The sequence below is a fragment of the Crotalus tigris genome, unplaced genomic scaffold (genome assembly GCF_016545835.1).
Source record: "Crotalus tigris isolate CLP2741 ecotype Arizona unplaced genomic scaffold, ASM1654583v1 scf7180000018511.580666, whole genome shotgun sequence".
In the NCBI taxonomy this organism is placed as follows: domain Eukaryota; kingdom Metazoa; phylum Chordata; class Lepidosauria; order Squamata; family Viperidae; genus Crotalus; species Crotalus tigris.
This window is the reverse complement of record NW_024097047.1, coordinates 159051-182271: the sequence shown is the minus strand read 5'-3', so window position 1 is coordinate 182271 and position 23221 is coordinate 159051. Positions and strand designations below refer to the sequence as shown.

Genomic DNA, 23221 nt, shown 5'->3' with positions numbered 1-23221 from the left:
AGGAAATTGTAATCCAACACATTTGCAGAACATCAGCAAGTAAAAGGTTGCCAAATCTTTCTATGTATCATATTAAATCAGAAAAACCTCTTCAAATTCCTTGACATTTTACATTTGTGGCAATGTCTAATTTAAATTCCCATTGAGACAGCCCTATTACTCTATCACAGCAAGAAAAGCAGAATTTTGTAGGACTTTGAGATTGCCAAAGATACTGTATAGCCATGAAAGCTTTTGTTGTAGAGCATTTATGATTACTTTAAAGTGGACTATATTATTTTCTTTAACATAGAATATGTTTTGGTGAATAATTTTTAGCAACTTTTGACTGCTAGACTCAATGTAAAAAGCTTAATATTTTAGAAATATAAATAATTAACTATTCTGTTAATTATTGTTCAGATGTTGTTATTCTTACAGCATAAACCCCTAGTCTTTTTTGGGAACAAATAAGCACATTTTAAGTGTTGTGTTGTTTCTTGCAAAATGGCCACTTGCATAGGATGGGAGACATAACCAGTTACAAAGTAATCTTTCTCAATTTATTTATTTGTCCTTTTTCTGGATAAACAGAAAACAAAGCCCTAGGCTGTTGACACCTATGATTTTTATTTCTAAGATACTGTACATTTGGAACCTACCTTAATTTTCCAGCTTCAAACTTTTAAATATAACAAGTGAAAAGGGATGGGGAGCCTGGTGGATCAAAGAAATTAGTTACAGTTTCATTGGCAACCACTGACATGCAGTATTAATACCTTTGTACAACTTTGAAATGCACTTAGCATAATGTAGAAAAACATAGAGTTCATTCAAGGAGGGAAAGTATTAATGTACACACTGGTAAAATGGCTTAAATGTGGATGTTATCAAAACTGTGTTCCATTATATCCTATAACCATATTGCATTTTCAGACATGCATTATAAAATTCTGTGTCGTAGATGTGTATATCGATGTTACACATAGATTTTAAATTAAGGGCTTCAACATCATTTTGCTATTTTTGGAACATAAAAAAAACTATTTTTAGCCTATCCTCTAAATTAAAAGAAGTCAGAAAAGAATGCTAGAATTAAGGGCCAAATCAGTGTTTATGTCAGAAGAAAAAACTATTGTCAGTTGTCTGTCTAGAAAGACTCTGAAGCCAAAAGTGTGTAGCACTCAATGCTTTAACCTACAGCACTCCATTTTTTAAAGTTCTTGTTGGAAGAATACTTGGCCTTGATTGCCTTTTTAGTAGGCATTTATGTTTGTTCGTAAGATAGAAAATTCTGGATCTTTATAATAGAATAAAGAAACAGTACTAATTTTGCCTTCCAGACTACTTTGATTGTTTATGGGAAATACTTATTAATGTTTTACTAAAATCATCATGGAGTAGATGTTTTAGACTTAGAAACTTGCTGTATCTTCTCTAACACTAAGAAACCTGTATAAACTCTCTTGAGAATGAGATCTTGAATTGATCTCGTTCTGATCAATTCTATTTCTCTGTGCAGACACTTTTTTATTACTCAGGAGACAATTTTGGTTGGTAATTTAGATTGATAGAAATAGGGAGTGAATGTATTAGAGCAGGGCTGTCAAACTGCCTGCCCACCGGCCGGTTGTATCATACGGAGGCCGCGCCCTCCCCAGCTCCAGCAATGCAAATAAAGTCGTGATATGTCGCGACACGTCACATGATGCGGCGAGTTTGACACCCGTGTATTAGAGCAATTTCTGATGGACACAGAGACAGTAACCTTTGCAAAAAGGATAAACTTTGAAAATATTTTTGGTTTTAATAACATATAGCATAGATTGATAAGAGAAAGAACTAGAAATAAACTTACCATTGTGGTAAGTGAAATGTTATTTGACTGATACTGTCACTACAGTATAACTTTTTACCTGGGGCAGATTATGTTAAATTCATCATCTGTGTGTGGGAGTTTACAATTGCAATTATCAGCATCCTAATACTTTAATTTAAGAAACACAGTCAATATAATTGCTGAAGGAATTATTTAACTCTTGTTTTTATGTGTACATAAAACTCTGCAGTTACATGTTCTCATCTAGTCGCCCTTTGTGATTGAGGGAATGGGTCTTTGCATGATGTACTTGAATAAGTCATGTACATTCTTATCATATTTATGGATCAGCTTTATTAACTGAAATAGTGAACACCTTCCATATATATTTCTCAATTCCTGGAGGTAAAAATACTTAAGGGCAATGAGATAAATCTAAAACAATGTTTTAGATTGTGTCATTGTTACTATGTATAGACTGTGTTTTTAGATGCATGGGAACAGATAATATTCTATCAGTAAAGCATATATATTGCTCAAAACACATATGCTCCATAGCATTTGTTAATTCTTTTTAATAGGTAGGATTTTTAAAAAAAGATTATTTAAAATTCACAAATGTTAATTTTTGTTACTTTTGTAATTAGCTGAGATGAAGCTTTTTTATTCTGAGTTCACTGTTCTCTTAATTGCAATTGTAGTTTTAATGGAAGACCAGTTGATACAAAAAGCTACTATATAAGTTTCTAGATAGGACTAGTTTAATATATAAATTTAGTTTAGTTAGCATATGATAGAGAATTTAGCATATGCCATTCTTAGAGATCCGATGTTCAGATTGGCAAGTGATCAGCTCTTTAAGCTTTCATTCTGTCTCTCTCTCTTTCGTTCAGGTTTTCGCCCCTCCCCAACAACGTGCCTGTAGAGTGGGGCTTCTCCCACTTGGCTGAGGACGTCTTAGCTGGATCGATTGTGGGGAGGAGCAGCAACAGCAGTTCTGAGGGTGAGTAGAGGCTGCCAGGGTTCAGGCCTGGATACATGCCTCTCTTCCCCTGCTCTCTTCCTTAATTTAAGTGGGGGGGGGGAGTTGGTATTTTAAAAACACTTCAACACAACACATCCTAAAAGGACATTGCTTTGTATGGGAAAAACATAGACCGCAGTTCACCTTTGTTATAGAACCTAAGAATTTTCTTAATGAGTTACTCTTATACCATAGGTGACTTACAATCAATCATTTAAATTTAAAATTGGAAAAACCCTCAGAACCAATATAACAGTAGCCAAGAACAGATCCACTGTAGTCTGGCTGGAGTGAATCAGTTTGGAAAGCTTAGGGATTTCTGCCCTGCAGGCATGTTGCCTTTGGCATGTTATAATTTCTTCCTGGGGGCTTTCTATCTTACCATTTTTTCCTTGGATTTAAGGTCTAAAGATTATCAAAAACTTTTCTATCAGTTAAGGTGAGGAAAGAAGTGTGATTCCTCTTTTTGTTTCCATTTTGGAAGCACTTAAAAAGTTGAAAATAACTGCAGACTTGATTTTTGCTTTTTGAGAAATTTGAGAAAATATTAAAAGAAGTGAACTAAATTTAGAATGCATTGAAGGGCTTTTCTTTGAAAATGATACAGAAAAGTATGAAAATGTATGATCATACCCACTTGATTAGAGAGTCAAGTGTTTTCATTGGGATGTTGAGCGATAAGGATCAAACAGGTTGTTTAAATATTTGGGAATCAGTGTCTTTATTCCCCATTTCTTAAAGATGTTTGATCACCTGTTCAAATATTACTTGAGAGTATGAATGTGGCCTATATTTGATTTTGAATTCAAAGTAACCATTGGGTAAAAAGAATGTGGAATTATGTTAGGTTTATAATTATGATTACATTTGTTCCTTTTTCTTTGTTGCAACAAAGTGATAATATTTATGTGTAATAGGTTCAAAGTCCGTACTACAGTTGAGGTAGAATAACCTCTTCTAGTTTTTATAGAAAATAATTAACATTTTAAAAAGTATTAATGTTAACATATGTTTTAGGATCTTGGATACAATATTAGTTCCTCTTTTTATAATTTTAAGGCTGAGTAAGAACATCCTATTAAGATCATTTGTATGCTAGGCCTGTGCAATAGAGAGAAAGATATTTTGGTGAATCTTCCTAAATTGGCAGGGGAATACTTTTTACTTAGGATGTTTGATTCCATAATCAGGAAATCTTTCTAAAAATCTCATTTAAGGGACAAGTAGAAATGTTCAGGAAGGTTTGTATGACCTAAGGTGATTTAGATAATTTTAATCATTATGGCAACACTAATCTGGTGATGATTGTCATTGATATTAAAAGTCCACATTATAATGCAGGCAATATATATCTTATGCCTGCTAGTTTTTTAAAATCTTTCACTAGTGAGAAGTTGTATTATGTAAAAGAAATCCCAGACACTGAAGTGATTTAATTTCTTGTAAAGTTTTTGATTACTTTTACTTGATTTATTGAAGTTATAATACAGTAATTCTCAAGTGATAATAATGGATGACTTGTAAAACTGGGGATGCAGCAGATTTCAACTCAAATAAATACTTTTAATAATGCATCATGGTTTATGAAAAAACACTTTATTTGAGAAATGTAGATTATTTGTAGATGTTTCCTCTGTGGTACTTTTACTTTTATGTACTTAAGAACAGGAATGGTTTGTGATAATACTAATGCAAAATTTAACAGAATGAAATCAATATGCTATTGTTATCTTTCAAATTCCTGCATCAAGTGCACTACTTTGGCCATCCAGCTTTTATGGAGGCCCTTCATATTTTTCAATCTCATATTAATTATGCTACATTCTGAGGTATAGCATTTTTTTCTCCCAGAGAGTTGCACGTAATACTTTGCAGAGTTTTATTTTGGCAAACCAAATATCTTAATTTAGAATTTAAACATATTATGTGGTTATTTAGTTGTTAGGAAAGATGGTTGAGCCAAATTGGTTGAAGGGCCACATTTTCCACACAGAGAACGTTTGAGGGATATTCTTGATTTTTTAGTTCAAGCATTATTTAAAGCAAAATGCAGTATAAGTCTTTGCTGTTCAACTGTTGGGAAAAATATTACCATCATTTATGAAAAGCCATTTCACCGTTGGTTCCTGATGAATTATTTTCTCATTTTTTGTCAAAATACCAGTGGTGGTCCACTGATAAACAGTCACTTAAACCTAATTAAAATTATTCTTAATAGGATTGTAAGCATACAAACTGACTGTTATGTCTAATCTAATTTCATAATTAGAATTCTTTACAACAGGATCCCTAAGGGCTGAGATAAGTAGTTTAACAAACTGTTAGCTGTTATTAATACTAAATATTTTTTCCTGGCCAAATGACATCAGCTTATATGTTTAATCAGTAGTAGTATGAGTCAGAATGAAATTGTTCAAACAGTAATATTTCAGCTGTGATGTCATCTTAAGGCCTTTGAGGATTAATTAAAATATGGATATTGCTTAATCTAAGTAGTAGTAACTGATTATATTCATTTGTAAAGAATTTTCTTTCAGGGCAAATAGATCCTCTTTGAGGTGGGATATGTGACTTGCCAGAGTGGTTTACAGACAATTGTTTTCTGCTTTCATGCATGAACTGCAGTCATATTTGTGTGCATGGGTCTGGCTTTTAATAAGGGCTCTTTTATAGCATTTAATCTGGGTTCATCTGTATAATGACCCAATGCTGGCTTTCTTCTGGGGATTGTGTCATAGTTCATTGTTATATTTTCATCCCTAAGTGCTACGATAAGAATCAGAAGCAGGGGAAGTGAAAGTGAGCCCCAACCAAAGATTTGGATTAGGGCCAACACTCCTTTTCTCCAACTTCACCCTGGGATGGTCATTATCATGCAAAGCTTTGCCTTAATTTATTCTTCCCATTTTCAAATTTTAGATTCAGAATTGGACTCAAAATGCCTCTATGAACTGAATATGAAGCTTTCATTTAGCACCAATATTACTGAGTTTTATTTTGCTACACATGCTTTCATTAGCTTATTTGTATTAATTTGTGAATGTATGTAGTATTAACTATTTTCCTTTACTTGTCCATTGCCCTGGTGTCACAGTGGTTAGATTGCAATATTTCAGGCAAACTCTGCCTACAGCCTGGAGTTTGATCCTGACGGTGCTCAAGGTTGATTCAACCTTCCATCCTTTCAAGGTTGGTAAAATGAGTACCCAGATTGTTTGGGGCAATATGCTGATATCATAAACCATCCAGAGAGTGCGGTAAAGTACTATGGGGCAGTATATAAGTCTGACTGTGTTTGTCTCTGCTTCACATTTTTATGCACTTGTATTTATATACCTCTTCACAAATTAAACTCTAGACTATAAACATTTCATTTTTAAAACACCATTCCTTTTGTTGCTGCAAACAATATTGAAGAGAACTTTGAAGAATTTTGTTCCAGGGTGAACAGTAAATAATTATCCAGTTGAAGTTTTCTTTGGGTTTCAAATTTTAGTACTTTATTTTTGAAAATACATGAAGCTTCCTTCTTTCATAATCATAATTGTTGAATGATATCTGGGAAGTCTGTCACCTATAGAATTTGGAGGAAAAATATGACAAGTTGAGTTCAACTCCATTCATTTCTGGAGTGTAAAAACCCATGTAATAGCTTCAGAAATATTTTCTAACATTGTCCAAAGAACCACAAAATGTTTGTTGTTATTTAAATTCTGAATGATCAATAAATATTGCAACATTTGAGCTACATATTTATGAAAAGGAAATTCTGATATTATTGATATTATGACACCATTCAAGTATAGGCCACTTTGTTTGACCCTGGATACATTTAGGATTATAAGAGCATATGAGGATAGATCAGTGATGGCGAACCTTTTAGAGACCGAGTGCCACAAAACCATCCCCTGCCCCCGCTCCGCCTTCCGCCCTGCCTGTTCTGCCCCCATCCGCAGGGCCACACACCGCCTCCATGGTCCGCCGCAGATTTCCCAGGCAGCCCTGCAGCGCCATGGCAGCCACACCCTCCACCCACACCCCCACAGCATCATCTGCATGCTATGGGGCATGAGGGCGGAGTCTTGTCCCTGCTGCCCGGCTATGTCCTTGGCTGCGCTGCTCCGTGCGGGCTGCACCCAGGGGCAACTCTCCTCCAGGGGGGCTGCTGGTGAGGGGGCCGCAGGGGGAGTGGGGCTGGGGCGATGGCACGCGTGCCCATAGAGAGGGCTCTGAGTGCCATCTCTGGCACATATGCCATAGGTTCGTCACCACTGGGGTAGATTCTCAAAATGGCTGCCACTGTGGGTATCATCAGGCACCAAATTACCAGAAGGTGAAGTAGGGGGCCAGAATGGTCTTTGTAATTCCAGTAGGAGTTTTGTGGGGTCTAAAAGCATTGGGATAAATATGATGTTTAATATATTCTAAATTGTTTAAATTGTTTTATAATTTTAGAATTTTAAGCCACCTAGACTTACTTGGTTGAGTTAGGAGGCTATAGAAGTTGAATAAATAAATAATGATGCTCGAGATTTTATTGTGCTTTGTTGTGAGCCATTCTCTCCCATAAATAGATATATGTATGTATGTACGTACGTGTGTCTGTGTGTGTAGTTTTTAAACATCAAGTAAGGAAGAGGGGATGATGGGCACTAAGAAACAGTTTTGTAGTATGCTGTCCAGTCACTTATCTGTGAGATAAGCACCCATATAAATACATAAAATACATACCATATTTTTCCGTGTATAAGACGCTATTTTTTCCTGCAAACACCCTGTTCAAAAATCAAGTGCATCTTATACAAATGCAGCGTCTTATACACAAAAAAATAATGGTAACCTCTGCAGCCCAGGGCATGCCTGTGTGGGTTCTGTACATGCCGCTGCCATGCCTCCTGGTGCAGGTGTCACGCCCCTGTGGGCTTGCCACTAACAGGAGGGGGAGGGGAAAGATTGTTGGATGGCGGCATCCCGAGGCAACGGATAAGACCAGCAGTATGGATGGCAGTGACAGCCCTTTCCCTCCCTCGTACTTGCATGCTAGCCGGGGACCTTGTGTGATGCAGCTGCTAGGCCATCCTCCTCTTCGCCAAACAGCTGATCCGTGTGGAGAAACAGCGGAGAGTTTAAAACCTGCCTTCGTTTCCTTTGCCTTGCTGTCATGCCGGTGCTCACGTCAGTTTGTTTACCAGGGTTGGAAGGCTGCTGCTGTGAACTGACTATGCATGCTCATCGTGCCGGATGCTGGTTAGGTGGCTGGGGGGTGGGGCCAGCCGGGAGGTGTCTAGAGCACTGGGAGGCAGTTGCTCCCAGCACTGACTTTGTTTGCTGTAAGCTTGGAACTCGCATGCCAGAGCGTCTTATACAAGGAAAAATACGGTAAATACATAAATAAGAGTTTGTCTAGATCCATTAACATCTATGAGGAACACATTGCTTCCTCTGACATAATAGTTACATTATATGTATGCATTAAGGCAATGCTGCAATTCGAGACTCAAAGGGGCAAAGTATGTAGTACTTAGGTTGAACTTTTTTAAACCATAGTCACATTGAGTTTTCAAGAAATTGCCAGCAATAAATAGAAATAAAAGTAAAAATGCTTTTAAAATGTAGCCCATTTAAAAAAATTAAGTCAAAGAGTTGAAAAGCAAGAAAAAATAACCATTGAAAATAAAACATTGTCTGGCTTTCTCTGCACACATGCAATTAAAGCAACAAGAAAGCTACCAGAGCAAAAAATACTTTGTATTGCATCTGAATCTGAACCTTGAATTATTAATCTATTAACAAGCTTACATTTGGAAATGAACGGCCGCTGTTTTATTAGAAAAAAGATGCTGGCTTTTCTACTATTTAATTTAACCATCCTTTTTTAGGTGAATAATTATGTGACAATGATTGTAAACATGCTACTCGTTTCAAGTAAAGAACATTCATTTTTGTATATTGAGTTCTTTATAGGAAAAAATAATGGCTGCGCTTGCAAAAGGCTAGGCAAATAGCATGTGAAGTGGACAAAAATAAATGTGTGAGATAAATTCTCTTAAGTAAGGCTTTCCATAGTGTCATCACTGTTGAGAGGTAATCTAGCTGCCAGTAAATGATGTTATGAGTAATGTAGAGATTCAGATATTCAGCTGGGGAGACTTTAAATTCTAAAAGCTCGCCAATGGCATTGAAGTGATTGTTTTTTCTGCCCAAACAATTTAGTTGATAGTTATGACAATAAAATGAAGTGTGAAGAGCCGTGAATTCCTTGAATGTGATGCAAACATAATTAAAAAAAAACAATCATTACGAGTGTGTGTTTGCATTAATAAGGTGCTTTAGGTCTTTAACAGTAGATGTGCATAAAACAGATTTTAGGACTAGGAATAAATAGGGTCTAACTTTCACTCTGCCAACTTTCCTAGACCTAGTTCATCAGACATGGTAGAATCACCCTAATAGAATAAAATACACATACATAGACGATCAGACAGTTACAGATCTAGCTATTTTGCTATAAATAATATTACACAATTGGCATCTGAAATTCACTCTCATTAAAACCAATTAGAATAGGCTTCGAACCTACAGGAATACCTGCTGTGATGAAGTGAGTTGTGAATCATAAAGACTTATGCAAGAATAAATTTATAAGTCTTTACAGTTCCAAATGACACTGGAGGTTAATGCTTTAATGCTTTACAAGTGCAGTACAAGGTATTGTGAGCACACAATAATAGTCTATTTATTTTCTAATGAAAACACCAGGGAATCCTATGGGTTGTAATCAAATAAGTGGCTATATAATTATAAACTTGTAATATAATTTATAAATATCTAGCTGTTAGATGTTTATATTGATCTTAGAGTAAATGCTTTTTATTTCCACTCTTCTTCTGGCTACTAGCCATTTGGTTGTTCCTTTTATTTATCAGGATTCCCAAGAGGAAGCTGTGGCACTAGGTTCTTAGCTGCAGGCAGAATATTAGCTAGCTATATCAGGGTATTGGCTCCTGCTGAAAGTCAAAATTTGTTACATTATGCAATAGAAGTTTTTGTCTCTGCTTTTGGAATGAAATTTCAAAGCATCTGTTCTACAGGTTGAAGGACACCATTATATTTAATATGTATTCTATGATCTTTCTAAGCAGTTTGAAAGCAAATATGGCTGAAATGCTGATTAATTCACCACTCTCAAGTCTAATCACAAAATGACATGGTGGGATGCTATTTTTGAGAGTTAGTAGGTTGATATTCTATCTAATAGAATTCTTATCTTTCCTGATTGATACTGTATGCATAAAACAATACAAAATGAATTAAATTAGTCTAGTTTCTGCCACATTAGTATACCGCACTCATTTTTTGTGAAGTATTGTTTTATGTTTCATGCTAAGAGATAAAGAAATATTTATATATTTGGACAGCTTAAGAAGTGAAATTATCAATGAAAATGGCAGATTCCCTCCTCTACTTCACTTCGTTTTTTGTAAGTTGCAAGACAGGTAAAGTTCAGAATAGCACATTTATGAATTGATGGTTTGCATTAATAGTTTTAGATAATACTTCAGTGGCAAGAACACTTCAATTTTCTCATTCCCTTTAAAAGAATTTATTGTTCCTTTTATTTGAAGACCAGAGATGAAAAATCATAAAAATTTTAAAGTTGACCAAGGTAACAGCTAATTCTATATGACTAGTTATAAAGATGTTTCCCTTTCCTTTTAAAATCAAAACCCATACTTTGATAGGAGCATGTACAGGTAGTCCTTGATTTATAACAGTTCATTTAGTGCCCATTCAAAGTTACAACAGCACTGAAAAAAGTGACGTATCATTTTTCAGACTTACGACCATTTCAGCATTCCCATAATCATGTGATCAAAATTCAGAGACTTGGCAACTGACTCATATTTATAACAATTGCAACGTCCTAAGGTCGTGTGGTCACCTTTTGCAAACTTCTGACAAGCAAAGTCAATTGGGAAGCCAGATTTACTTAACAACTGTGTTACTAAATAACTGCAGTGATTCACTTAACAACTGTGGCAAGAAAGGTCATAAAATGGGGCAAAATTCACTCAACTGTTTCACTTTGCAATAGAAATGATGGGCTCAATTGCAGTTGTAAGTTATGGGATACCTGTATTCTGAATATTTTACTTTCTTTATAATGTCCATGCAATTATTAGCTAATTAGCTTGTGTAGGCTTTATAGACAGTCAAATGATAAGTGGTTGCAGCAGTCCTTTATTTAAAAATGACCTGACCAGAAAAAATTGATAATTTCAGATGTACATTCTATGGCAGACATGTCAAACTTGCGACGTCACGTGATATCACATAACGTATCAGGACAGTTTTGCCATTGCGAGCAATAGGGTGGGTGTGGCTTCTGGATGATGTGTCCAGCCCGTGGCCTAGCAGTTTGACACTCCTGGTCTATGGGATAGTAGACTGATGTAAAAAACCAATCTCATCTATTCATTTCTGAAACATGGCTATACTTTATGAACTTTCTTGTACTGTACTGGCTGTGACTCCCTTGGCTGTTATTTTTGCCACAAAGAATAATCCAAAATTCTGAATTAATGTATCTGAGCAATATATTGGTCATGTTAGAACATTGCATTTACATTCCTCAATATAGGAGGTAAATAAATTGTGAAAATTACAGTATTTCCATCATCATCTGTTAGGTATTGACTATATTTATGTCTTCCAGCTAAATTAAAATAAAAAAAACATAGTTTGATTTGGATTTTAAATTACTGATTTATGTTGGGAAGTAACACAAACAACATGTTAGAAACAAAATAAACATCAATTCAATTTCAATTTCTCCCACGTGGTTTCTCTAAGCATCCAATCTATCCATTCACAGTTCTCTTGAAGTGCAACATTCATTCCATTACGCTATGTTTCTATATTTGGAAATGGCCATGCAGCAAGCAAAGCGTCCTCTCCACTAACATCCTAATTTTTAAGAACATCTTTTAACTATAAACCACAAGTTTTCTTAGAAAATAAAAATAATGGGTAACTCTGGTTTAAAGTTTATATATAAATATGACTCAATATATAAAAAGGGAAAAGGACAATGGAGAAAATAGGAACTATCTTGCAGCAGGAAAGAATAACATTCGGAAAAACTGTCCTTTGTCACCCTTAGTAGCCATTTTGTGAATCAAGAGGCAGAAGATGTTTCATGAGAGTATCTGCAAGTTCTGAAAATATCAGCTGTGCTTGCCAACAGAAGGGCACTTGCTTTAACCGCTTCTTGTTAAAGTACTTTTTAATTGGGCTTTATTGTATGACTGCTTTATATAATACACATCATATCCTATGGATATTACTTACTTTCTCATGTAGCTAACCAATCCTGGGGTAAGGCATCTGAAAACATTCAGCTTTATTTGCAGTCAGTTCTTTAAAGGGGGGGGAGCTTTTTTGTCTTACGTATCTTGAGTTTAATTGCTCCTTAGTTTCATTATATAAAAAACATTTAAGTCGGCTGCCAAGAAAACAAAACATACAAAATGGACTTAATAGATGAAGCTTAATGAACTTTGGCATGCCTACTTAAATGTTGCAAACTGATGGACGAGTCATTTGCACATACCATATAAATAACTTACATAGGCATCCAAGTTTGAGTTTCTGCCAAATATCTTGGGAGACTTGCCATTTTTGCTTAGCTTCCATTAAATTAGTGCTGGTTGGTAGTTAGCACAGATGGGTGTGTACATGTAAAAGAATGTAACCTACTATGTCAGTATTGGTATGTGAGAACATGCCTTATACTTGACCTGTGTAAGCAAGACCTATAATTTTTCAGGCTTGTCTCAACAGGAAAGCTTTTATTAAGGGGGCTAAACTAACTCAACAGAATGGATGGCAGGAGCTTTCTCCTTCAAAATCTCTACTTTCTGTGGTTGAAAATTGCTTTAAAATATTTTATGGCCAATCTTATACAAGCAGTACATTCATGTAAATGCAGAATAAGCAACAGCTATTGAACACAATGTGGTAATTTGTTGATTCTTTGTCAGTAGAAGTATTCATTCTTATAGCTGAAAATAAAGTATAAAATACTTTCATATCAGCATCCTTACATTAAGCATAATACATGATATCTGTTAAAAACTCCTAGAGAGGATATAGTCTGTTTAATTAAAAATCTTATACCTCTTTAAAGTTCCATCATGTTTTTTTCTGCAAATTCCTTAATTCTCAGCTTAATTTTATTCTGAAAGAGATATTTATACTCAGTCATTTTTTCCCATTTTTAAAAAGTTTTCAGCTACAGTACTTTGTTGTTGGATTTTGCTACAGTATCCAAGAGAGTTATGCCTTAGTAAAACAGTTTTTACAACACAGGTTCCTGACTATTATACATAGGATCCTCTTAATGGCTCAAACAGCTGTATGGTAACAACTGAATATAATGTCTTAATTATGGCTTTATGTACCATAATTTGTTACACTTCTCTGTAGACCAGAGGTGTCAAAACTGCCGGCCCATGGGCCGGTTGCATCATATGGATGTTGTGCCCACCCCAGCTCCGGCAATGCAAACAAAGTCGCGATATGTCGCAACACATCACATGATGCGACGAGTTTGACACCTGTGCTGTAGATCTATGGGATATTTGACTTTGATCTACTATCTTTAATTCTGCTTCAGATTTTCAGTGTAGTATATAAGAAAAATGCACAAAAAATAAAATCTTAGATACTAAATTTGCAGCTATTGAAAATATTCTTTGTGTATTATTTTTTACAATGAATTAATGGATTAATCTGTATATGTTACATTTGAAGACTGAACTACATGTCATTTTGCAATTATGTCTTAATTATAATAGTAAGCTATTGATACATGTGAAATATTCTTGCCTGGGATGGATAACAGTGAGATATCCCTGTAGTTTCAGCAGTCTGATTTTGTTAGTTGTGAAGTCATGTCCGACCCATCACGACCCCATGGACAACGTTCCTCCAGGCCTTCCTGTCCTCTACCATCTTCTGGAGTCCATTACTGCTTCAGTGATTCCATCCAGCCATCTCATTCTCTGTCGTCCCCTTCTTCTATTGCCCTCCATCTTTCCCAGCATTAGGTTCTTCTCCAGTGAGTCCTTCCTTCTCATCAGGTGGCCAAAGTACTTGAGTTTCAACTGCAGGATCTGGCCTTCTAAAGAGCAGTCAGGGTTGATCTCCTCTAGGACTGACCGGTTTGATCGCCTTGCGGTCCAAGAGACTCTCAGGAGTCTTCTCCAGCACCATAGTTCAAAGGCCTCAATTTTTTTGCGCTCAGCCTTTCTTATGGTCCAACTTTCACAGCCATACATTGCAACTGGGAAAACCATGGCCTGGACAATACGCACTTTTGTTGGCAGAGTGATGTCTCTGCTTTTTAGTATGCTGTCTAGATTTGCCATAGCTTTCCTCCCCAGGAGCTTATTTTTATAGTGAACTGTGATGAGGGCATTGTGGTATGTTTTAGGCATCTCCTCTGTGAACCCGATGTCTTGGAATAAAATAAAATATCTCAGAATAAAATAAAAATAGCATATTATGCTGATTAAACTTCAGTTTTAAAAGATAATGTTTGAATAAAAAGTACTAGATAGTAATTGCAAAATATATAGGGAGAGAGATGTGCTGTTCTATTGTTACTTTTTCATTCTCTTTTCCCAGACATCTTGAATAATGCAATAGAACATAATATTTATTTTGTTAATAGAATAGTAATAGTAGTAAAGTTGGAAGGGACCTTGGAGGTCATCTAGTCAAACCCCCTGCTCATTTGTTTCGGACAAATGGCTGTCCAGTCTCTTCTTAAAAACTTCCAGTGTTGGAGCATTTACTGCTTCTGGAGGCAGGCTGTTCCACTGGTTAATTGTTCTCACTGTCAGGAAGTTTCTCCTTAGTTCTAGGTTGCTTCTCTCCTTGATTAGTTTCCACCGTTGCTTCTTGTCCTGCCTTCAGGTGCTTTGGAAAATAGCTTAATTCCCTCTTCTTTATGGCAGCCCCTGAGATATTGGAATACTGCTATCATGTCCCCCCTCGTCCTTCTCTTCGTTAAACTAGACAGACCCAATTCTAGCAACCGTTCCTTATATTTTTTAGCCTCCAGTCCCCTAATCATCTTTGTTGCTCTTCTCTGTACTCTTTCTAGAGTCTCAACATCTTTTTTACATCGTGGTGACCAAAACTGGATGCAGTATTCCAAGTGTGGCCTTACCAAGGCATTGAAGAGTGGTATTATTGTCTTATTTTATATCAGTGCCCTTGGTATTGCTGTGATCATCTACTTTTTTACAATGATCCAGAGCTTCCCACACAAGAGTGAAGATGCCTGTTGATCTAAAAACATATATCCATCCAAAGATCCAATGACATACAAAAGTTTATCAATCTTTTCAAAAGCATCTGTAATTTACTTGAAACAACCACAAAACTTTGTACATTTATAGAATCAAAGAAAATTGTGTTTCATTTTGTAGTTTTCATTTATTAAAAGTTATTGTAGAAATTAACATTAACAGATGTATATTTCAGGTGACCAAACTACTTATAGTAAAGCTCAGTAAAGTTTATCAGATCATTGCCCTACAACTTGTTTTTTTTAACCATCCTAGATTTTAAATGAATAAAGACAGAAATGGTTTATGAAAATATAGACCTTCTAATCAAATAGAACTGGGAGCCATTATGTTGCTTGCATGATTCTCTTAAGGATTCCTTTATTTCCACAGAAGATACATTACTGTCTTAAATATAGCCATTATATATCTTTTTTGAAATTGGTCTTTTGAAAATGGTTAGGAAAAAAAGTGGTTTCCTTTAATTTGAGGTTGATTATGACCGACTGTGTGGATAAATCCATGTAGATTTCTTGGCAAGAAAGTGGAAATGGGTCATCATTGCCACCTTCTGTTATTTGTGCAGTTGTTTTTATTGCCCAGCTTAGCCTGCTGACCTGGGAGTTCCTCATGATTTTCTATCTGAGTACTAATCTGATTCTATCTTGTTCAGCTTCTTTTGAAATTGGCCATGATTCATTACTTTATAATTATTTGAGATGTTTTGGATAATTGAGAGAGATGTGATGATTGATTGATTGATTGATTGATATACCTGGCATTTTCATAGATTATGAGAAAACATATTCTTCCATTATAAAGTTTGCAATTTATTAAAAATTCATTATACAGTAAACAGAGAAAGGGAAGGGAAAGATAGGTACAAACAGGAAAAGGTTAGGCACTTGTTTCAGTCATAACATATCTAGATTTAGTTTTGTATAGGAGAAATTCTGTGAGAGATTGTGAGTCTTAATATTGACAGAGTCTTAATACATTCAGAGAAGCATTACAGTCATAAGAGGAAAAAATTATTGAAAAAGCAAAGGTAATTAACAAAGCTTTATCACCAGAAAGGCAGTGTGAGGTAATATGACTCAACATAGGCACGGTACTATACTTTTGCCAACAGTAGTAGATAGTAGACCCTTTTGTATCCTTTTTCTTGGCACCCAGTACTGAGTGGAACACTAAGCAACTTATCATAATACATTCTGGCTATATTGTGGGGGAAGCTACCATGGTGGTTTATTCCAGCTGCTTGGTGCTTCCTTTTCTTGTCCTACCAGAAGGAAGAATCCATCAAACTTAGTTTCAAAGTTCAAGTATAAATTTGTTTAGAAGCTTAATAGATTGACATGCAATTGAGTCTCCCAGGCCAAATATTAGAAGTTAGGTTGCTATTTGGGGTTAGTGTGGAATCAGCCTAAAAATTAGATAATTTGTTATTTATTTAATGTCATGGCTTACTATGATGTTCAAATCAAGTCATTAATTCTGAGATAGCTATGCAGAAAGCTCAGTATTATCTTTATTTAAATGGAAAACACAATGTTTTAGTTGAGAGATTATAGTTGAACAACATGGCATGTTGGGGCTTTAAAAGCTAGGATTTGAGTAGTTAGAGAAAATTCAAGATTAGAAAACCACAAAGTGGTAACAAGAGAATACTTCCTGTCAAGAGAAATATAGAAATTGATTATGCATACAGTTGCCAGTGTGATGTGATGGTCCTGAGGGTAATTGATGTGATGTGACAAGAGAAAAAAAATACTCAGAAAAAGACAAATTTAGTAATCCATTGCTAGGCAGCAACAATTGAAGTATAGTGTCAAGATCAAAAATCATTTTTCAACTCTATTCTGCGGTAATATTGTATTTAGGTCTGGGCATTGCATTTCAGAAAATATTTTGACCATTTGGAGTGTTTCCAAAGGACAGCAATCAAGATGGTAAGGAACCCGGAAAGAAAAATTTAGAAGGAACAAATATATAGACAGATAGACAGACATGCCAAATACAGTCTAAATCAGACATATCAAACTCGCAACGTCACGTGATGTTGCGCAGTGTATCGGGCCGGTTTTGCCATTGCCGGCAGTGGGGTGGGCGTGGCTTCCATGTGACGCATCCGGCCCATGGGCCGGCAGTTTGACACCCCTGGTCTAAATATTTGGCAGAGTATGTGACCAACCAGTAATAATGACAAAGAGAAATTGTGGTTTAAATTAGAAGAAGAAAGAAGAAACAATGGCTTTAAACTACAAGAAGTAGTTTAGAGGTGTTCTAGTCCTTCTTAAGTGGTAAAGCTAATTGGGTGACCTTGGTCTGGTCATACCCTCAGCCCTAGGGTGGAGGCAATCTCAAACCACTTCTGAAATCTTGCTAAGAAAACTTCAGGGACTAGTTCAGGTAGTTACGAGTAGTCAACAATAATGAAAAGGCAGACACAAACATACAGAAGAAAAAAACTTAAAAAAGAAATTAAGTTTTGGCTGGTATGCAGAAAATAATCCTAAAGGTAAAACTTTTCCATATTTCAGCAGACTGCTTCAAGAAATGGTGGATCCCTTCATTGGGAATGTTTAAAGAGAGATTGGGTGGACAACTGTTGGAGATGCTGAAATAGTGGATCTTGTACTGGCCAGGATTAGACTTGATTATTTGCAAGGTTCTTTACATGTGATGATTCTATGAAAAGTAATGGACCATGGTTAAATGTGATCAGACGAGTATTCTCATTTACATTACAGTTCTTTTCACACAAGTAGTATTGCTGGAGGGGAAATACAAAGAGAGCTAGTAGAGCTTTAGTTTAGTTGATTCCTTAAATATCTGCATGCATGTGTCCTCTGTGCATAATCTTTGTATTTTAACAATGAGGTTCAGGATACATTTAAAAATATAAAGAATGTTTATTTGTTTAGGCAAATTTGATCTGCTCTTTCATCTAATAGTATTAAGAACATTCCATCATTCAGTTCATTTTGGTTTTGTTGAAATAACTATAGAGTATTAAGAAAATAATACCATAGTTTATATTAGCTAAATGTTATAGCTTATATAACAAATGACTCATGTTAATATTGTTTAACTTTAAACCTCTATGAAATATTTCAGCTCTTATTCTTTGCCAATGTTTTGCATAATACAGTTCTGGGAAAACACATTTGCCTCTTTTAGGATGTTTGCATATATTTGCCAGTGAATATCACCAGAAACCTCTGTGGAACCTACTTATTATATAAATGGAGCTTGAGTGAACAAATAACAGATTATTCCATCTATTTCATGAACAAAGCCATCATACATGTAGCATGTGGGTGCCCAAAGTAATTATATGAATATGAAGCTTCCGTAACTGATTGCATGACTTTAGTTGAAATTCTGTAACCACCAAAATACTTTCTGTATGGTAATTGTTTATCAGTTACATTACTATATAAGAATTTTGCCCCATTATTCTGTTTACTATTTCAATCTTTTCATAAACTGTTACAGTCATACTATAAAGATATATATGTGATCAAAGAATGACAATAAGAATTAGATGCCTCTGTGTGCCTGCATGCCTTCAAGTCAATAGTCATTCCTGATGATTGCCTGAACTAATCCCTGCAGTTTACTTGGCAAGACTTTTTGGAAATGGTTTGCCACTGCTTCATTCCTAGGGTTGGGAGAAAGTGACTGGACCAAGGTCATCCAAATGGTTTCATGCCTAAAGTGGAAATGAAACTTTGGAAAGTTGTAGCTGCTTCAGTGCTACTGATTGCTGCTAGGTGCTGCTGCTGTGAAATTCATTTTCAGCATTCTGTGACAGTTTCCCAGCCAGTCTCACAACGTCTCACTTCTTCACCCTACCCAACAGCAGGGTTTTGACTCATCATATGGCTCTTTAAAAAGCAACAACTTTAAGGTGCATGAAGAAAGACCTGGATATTTTTATTGCTTTTGATGCCCCAATCCTCACACACAAACATGCATGTGTAGCTATATTACATCTTTGTTTAGGAACTGAAGGCATATACTAGTGTTCTATTCTGTTATATCTCTTCCCAACAGTTCTGTAAGTTGGGCTGAAAGTCACTAAGTGAGTTGCTGTAATTACAGATGGAATAGAAACTGGATCTCTGTGGTGTCAGTCAAATACATTAGCCACTATGTCTTATTTTCATAAAATTGGTTTCTCTCCTTAAATTAAGTTCATTTCTCTTTCTTCCTCCTCCCTTTGAGTTTCATCTTGCTTAATTTTTTAACTGTTTCCTACTCTGAAACAGTGTAGACCAGTGTTTCTCAACCTTGACAATTTTAAGGCATGTGGACTTCAACTCCCAGCTGGCTGTGGAATTCTGGGAGTTGAAGTCCACATTGTCCAGCGTATAAGACAACTCGGCATATAAGACCCCTGACTTCGGCGCTGATTTCCGCGCATTGTCCAGTTTTCGGCAGATAAGATAACTTTCTAGGCATGGAAATCAGTGCCGAAGTCGGGGGTCGTCTTATATGCCAGGTCGCCTTATACACCGGAAAATACGGTAATATTTTTGCAGATGTTGGTCCCATGGCCCAAAGTCTGCCCTCACTGTCATGTGTTCCTGATCCCTGGAGAAATTGCCAATTTCTGCTGTATGAAGGGAAAGATCATGATAAGCAATTTGCAACCTCTGTCTAATGAACTTATCAATTTAAATAACAATAATGAATTTACTGCAAATAAATTTATTCTGCTGAAGAAATTGTTCTAACAAGGAATCCTTGTTAGAATCCTTCTGTGATTATACAAGGGCAAATAGATCATTACATTGGACATTGGTGTATTAACAGTACATTAGGTTGAAAGAATAAGGAGATAGTTTGTGAATAATTTCAGAGTTCCATCACTCCTGTGACAGTTTTTGATATATACTTTTCTTTCCTCTTGGAGAAGATGACCAGCATCAACTCCAAATGACAAAGAACAAGAAACTAATGGCAGTGTGTTACTATGCATATTGAATAATGAATCATGAGAATAAGTGTAATAACTTTCTAAAATGAGGGCATCTATTCCAGCAATATATGGTTGACGTGGTTGCTAAGACTGAAGGCAGGAAGCTGAGTTACATCCATATGGATCAAGCAGCCTGAAGATCAGCAACATACAGAAGCTTGACCTATTGCAAGATTATTTTTGAAACACTGGAAGATACATCATGCTTTCTTCAACATTTGTTGGGGGAGCTATGGAAGAATGTATAGATTTCATCTACCCAACATTTGACAGTCCTACACAGATGTTTTCAAAGAACTCTATTTTAGTTCCCCTCTATGAAATGATGAGAAAATTAATTCCACATGCAATATGCACTTCCCTGGAATGATGAAAAAAATATTGTTCTTTCAATGAAGGAGCTAACACTATTTATTTTCCAACATAATTCCTTGATTCAGTTGAACTTTCTGGGTTGCCACCACATAAATTGGAATTTGAAGATAGGATCTCCCATCATTTTAATGAAGAACTTTGCAATGAAATGCAGATGATCATGAAAGAACTCCACAAGAATCTCACTGTGGCAAAGATAAATATTGGTGCATTAAAAAATGGCAGTCGTAATTCCAAGAATTATGCTCAATTTATCAGAAGGCAAAGGTATCTCTCTTCAGTGGATATAGTTTCCAATACAGTTTTGCTTTCACTATACATAAAGCACAAGGACAACCATGAAAAACAGCACTTTTTCATGGTTGTCATTGGTGGATTCTCCATCTCCCTTCTGAGAAAAGGCGTTCAGGTAAGACCAACTCCCTGTTTATCTGGAGTATTCATATTCCAGCATAGTTAGCTGTATGACATTTTAAGCTAAAGAAAAAAGTAAAAACATCTTATGGTATTCATCACCTTTGATGACTACAAAGTGGTCATCAAAAGTGTCCTTTATTAAACATCTATATTTATTTTTTCTTTAATACAATGATGTTCTTAGATTTTAAAACCAAAACTATAGGAATCCGTCCATGGCCATTCTGTTTCTCTGTTTAGGTAAGGAAATATCTTTGAAAGGATGAACCAATGGGAAATGGTTTGCCTAGTTTCTGTTCAATTCAACTGCTAAATAAAATTATCTAAATAAACAGCACTTATGCCATTTTCTAAAATTGTGAAAAACATTGCTTTTCTAGAGGTTTGGAGGGATTGTATCATTTAATATTGGTTTTACAGAAATATTATATTGTTTTACAGTGACTCAGAAAAGTCAACGTTTTAATGAAAAGGGGAGGCAAAGAGAGAGAAAAATCCTTAATTAAAGCAAACAGAATCTATTTAGAATGCCCCAAATGAATTTTAAAAAGAGCAATTGAGAGTATTCCACATCTTTATATTATGGTAGATAAAACATATTTCAAACCTGGAAAATATTTCTAGGTTGCCTCTAGTCACATCCTAGAAATATTTCTTTATCTTGTTATTTGAAATATGGATCTTACCAATTCTAGTTTGTGCATTATATATTTGGAGGAGCAGGTAAATCTACCAACTATCAGATCATTATATGAGTCAAGAATTATGTTTCAATTTCAAGCAGCGATGATGCTTAGAAAAGATAAATTACAGTACTACATTTACTAGCAATTGGGGACCCTTGTGGAAAAATGAACCTTTGAAAAAATGAATTGATAATTAGAAAGTGCAGATTATGGAAAGAAGAAAACTTTACCCCCTTCCTTATAAAGGGGGTAAAACGTAAAAGTACCTTTACGTTCTGTTAGGATAACCAAAAGCCACTTTTTATTATTATCCTTTTGTTCTTTTCCCTTCTTTTCTACTTCTTATTTCTTTTTTATTTTTCTATTACTCATCTCCATTTCTCTTACCTTTACTTTAAATCTCTCTCCCTCTCTTGCTATGTGTACTATATATTAACTTATATCGTTCACACAAATAATGTAAAATTGAGACAAATAACTTAAAATGTAAATTTTGTCGTGTTAGAAATCAATTAAAATAGAGCTGGAAGGGACCTTGGAGGTCTTCTAGTCCAATCCCCTGCTCAAACAGGAGATCCTTTATCATTTCCAGCAAGTGACTGTCCAATCTCTTCTTAACTAAGAATTCTTATATAACACAGTGTACAGTATTTGTGGGTGAAGTCCAAGTGAAAATTTGATTTATTGCATGCAAAGTACATTAAGTGGCAGTCTAATGATTCTGTGTTTTCCAAATGGATGAGTTTCCTTAATTAGACATTGCTGAGTTTTTAGCTCTTTGCAGGAGTAAACATGCTATATACATAAGAAAATCTGTTTTAATCATGACAGATGATTAGATGCCTAATCATCTTTGTTCAGTGTGACTAAAACAATGTTTCCCTAGAAATGAATTCATTTCTCTCTCTGAAATATGAGTGTTGTAAACTATAAAGTTTCCATTATGGTGCTTATTAATTTGCAGTCAATTTTGAAATTGATTTTGAAATGACCTCTGTGTATTGAAAAAATATGGTTATGGTGTTGCTTATAATTATGTTACTTTTCAGCCAAATGCTGCAAAATGGAGTTAAAAACAACTCTGAAATGAAGAGTTTTAATGCATAGTTTCTTTTCAGGATTCCAGCAGCGGTATGCTTCTGGACTTGTTTTTTTTTTTTCCTCATCCATTTTTCCCCAGACAAATAAAGTTTATTTTGTATTTTTTTCCTTTACAGCTATACCATCTGTCTTCTATGACTTCAGCTTTACCTTATTAGCTAATCTATAATTATTTTCAGGGACAGAACTAACTATCATATATGCATTGCGTTCTAAATCTCTGGATGGAGCTTTCTGAACAGATTAAGATAAATTAGCCTTGCAAAATGAAATGAACTCTAAAAGGCATTAAGTCATAGCTCAGGGTTCCCCACACCGCTTTATGGAAATTGTCTGAAGACATTAATATATGTTTGCTAATCTGAATTTAGATCGCACTGAAATATTTCTGTATTTGAAGGTGATTAAATAGATGTGCATACAGACAAGTATAAAATATGCCACACTGTAATGAAATATATTTAAGTAGTG

The 23221-nt window shown here is 35.4% G+C and overlaps 1 protein-coding gene across 3 annotated transcripts in view; it reads left to right on the top strand.

Annotated features, from left to right (window-relative positions):
* The window catches only part of CRIM1 (cysteine rich transmembrane BMP regulator 1), a 148707-nt gene that overhangs the window by 40422 nt on the left and 85064 nt on the right, over positions 1 to 23221 (top strand). The window contains exon 1 of one of the 3 annotated variants that reach the window (XM_039353323.1): positions 2698 to 2801. The exons of the other annotated variants lie outside the window; for them this stretch is intronic. The gene's annotated coding sequence lies outside the window, so the exon portion shown is untranslated. Of the gene's footprint in view, positions 1 to 2697; positions 2802 to 23221 lie in introns of those variants that run through there. 3 annotated transcript variants of the gene reach the window in all.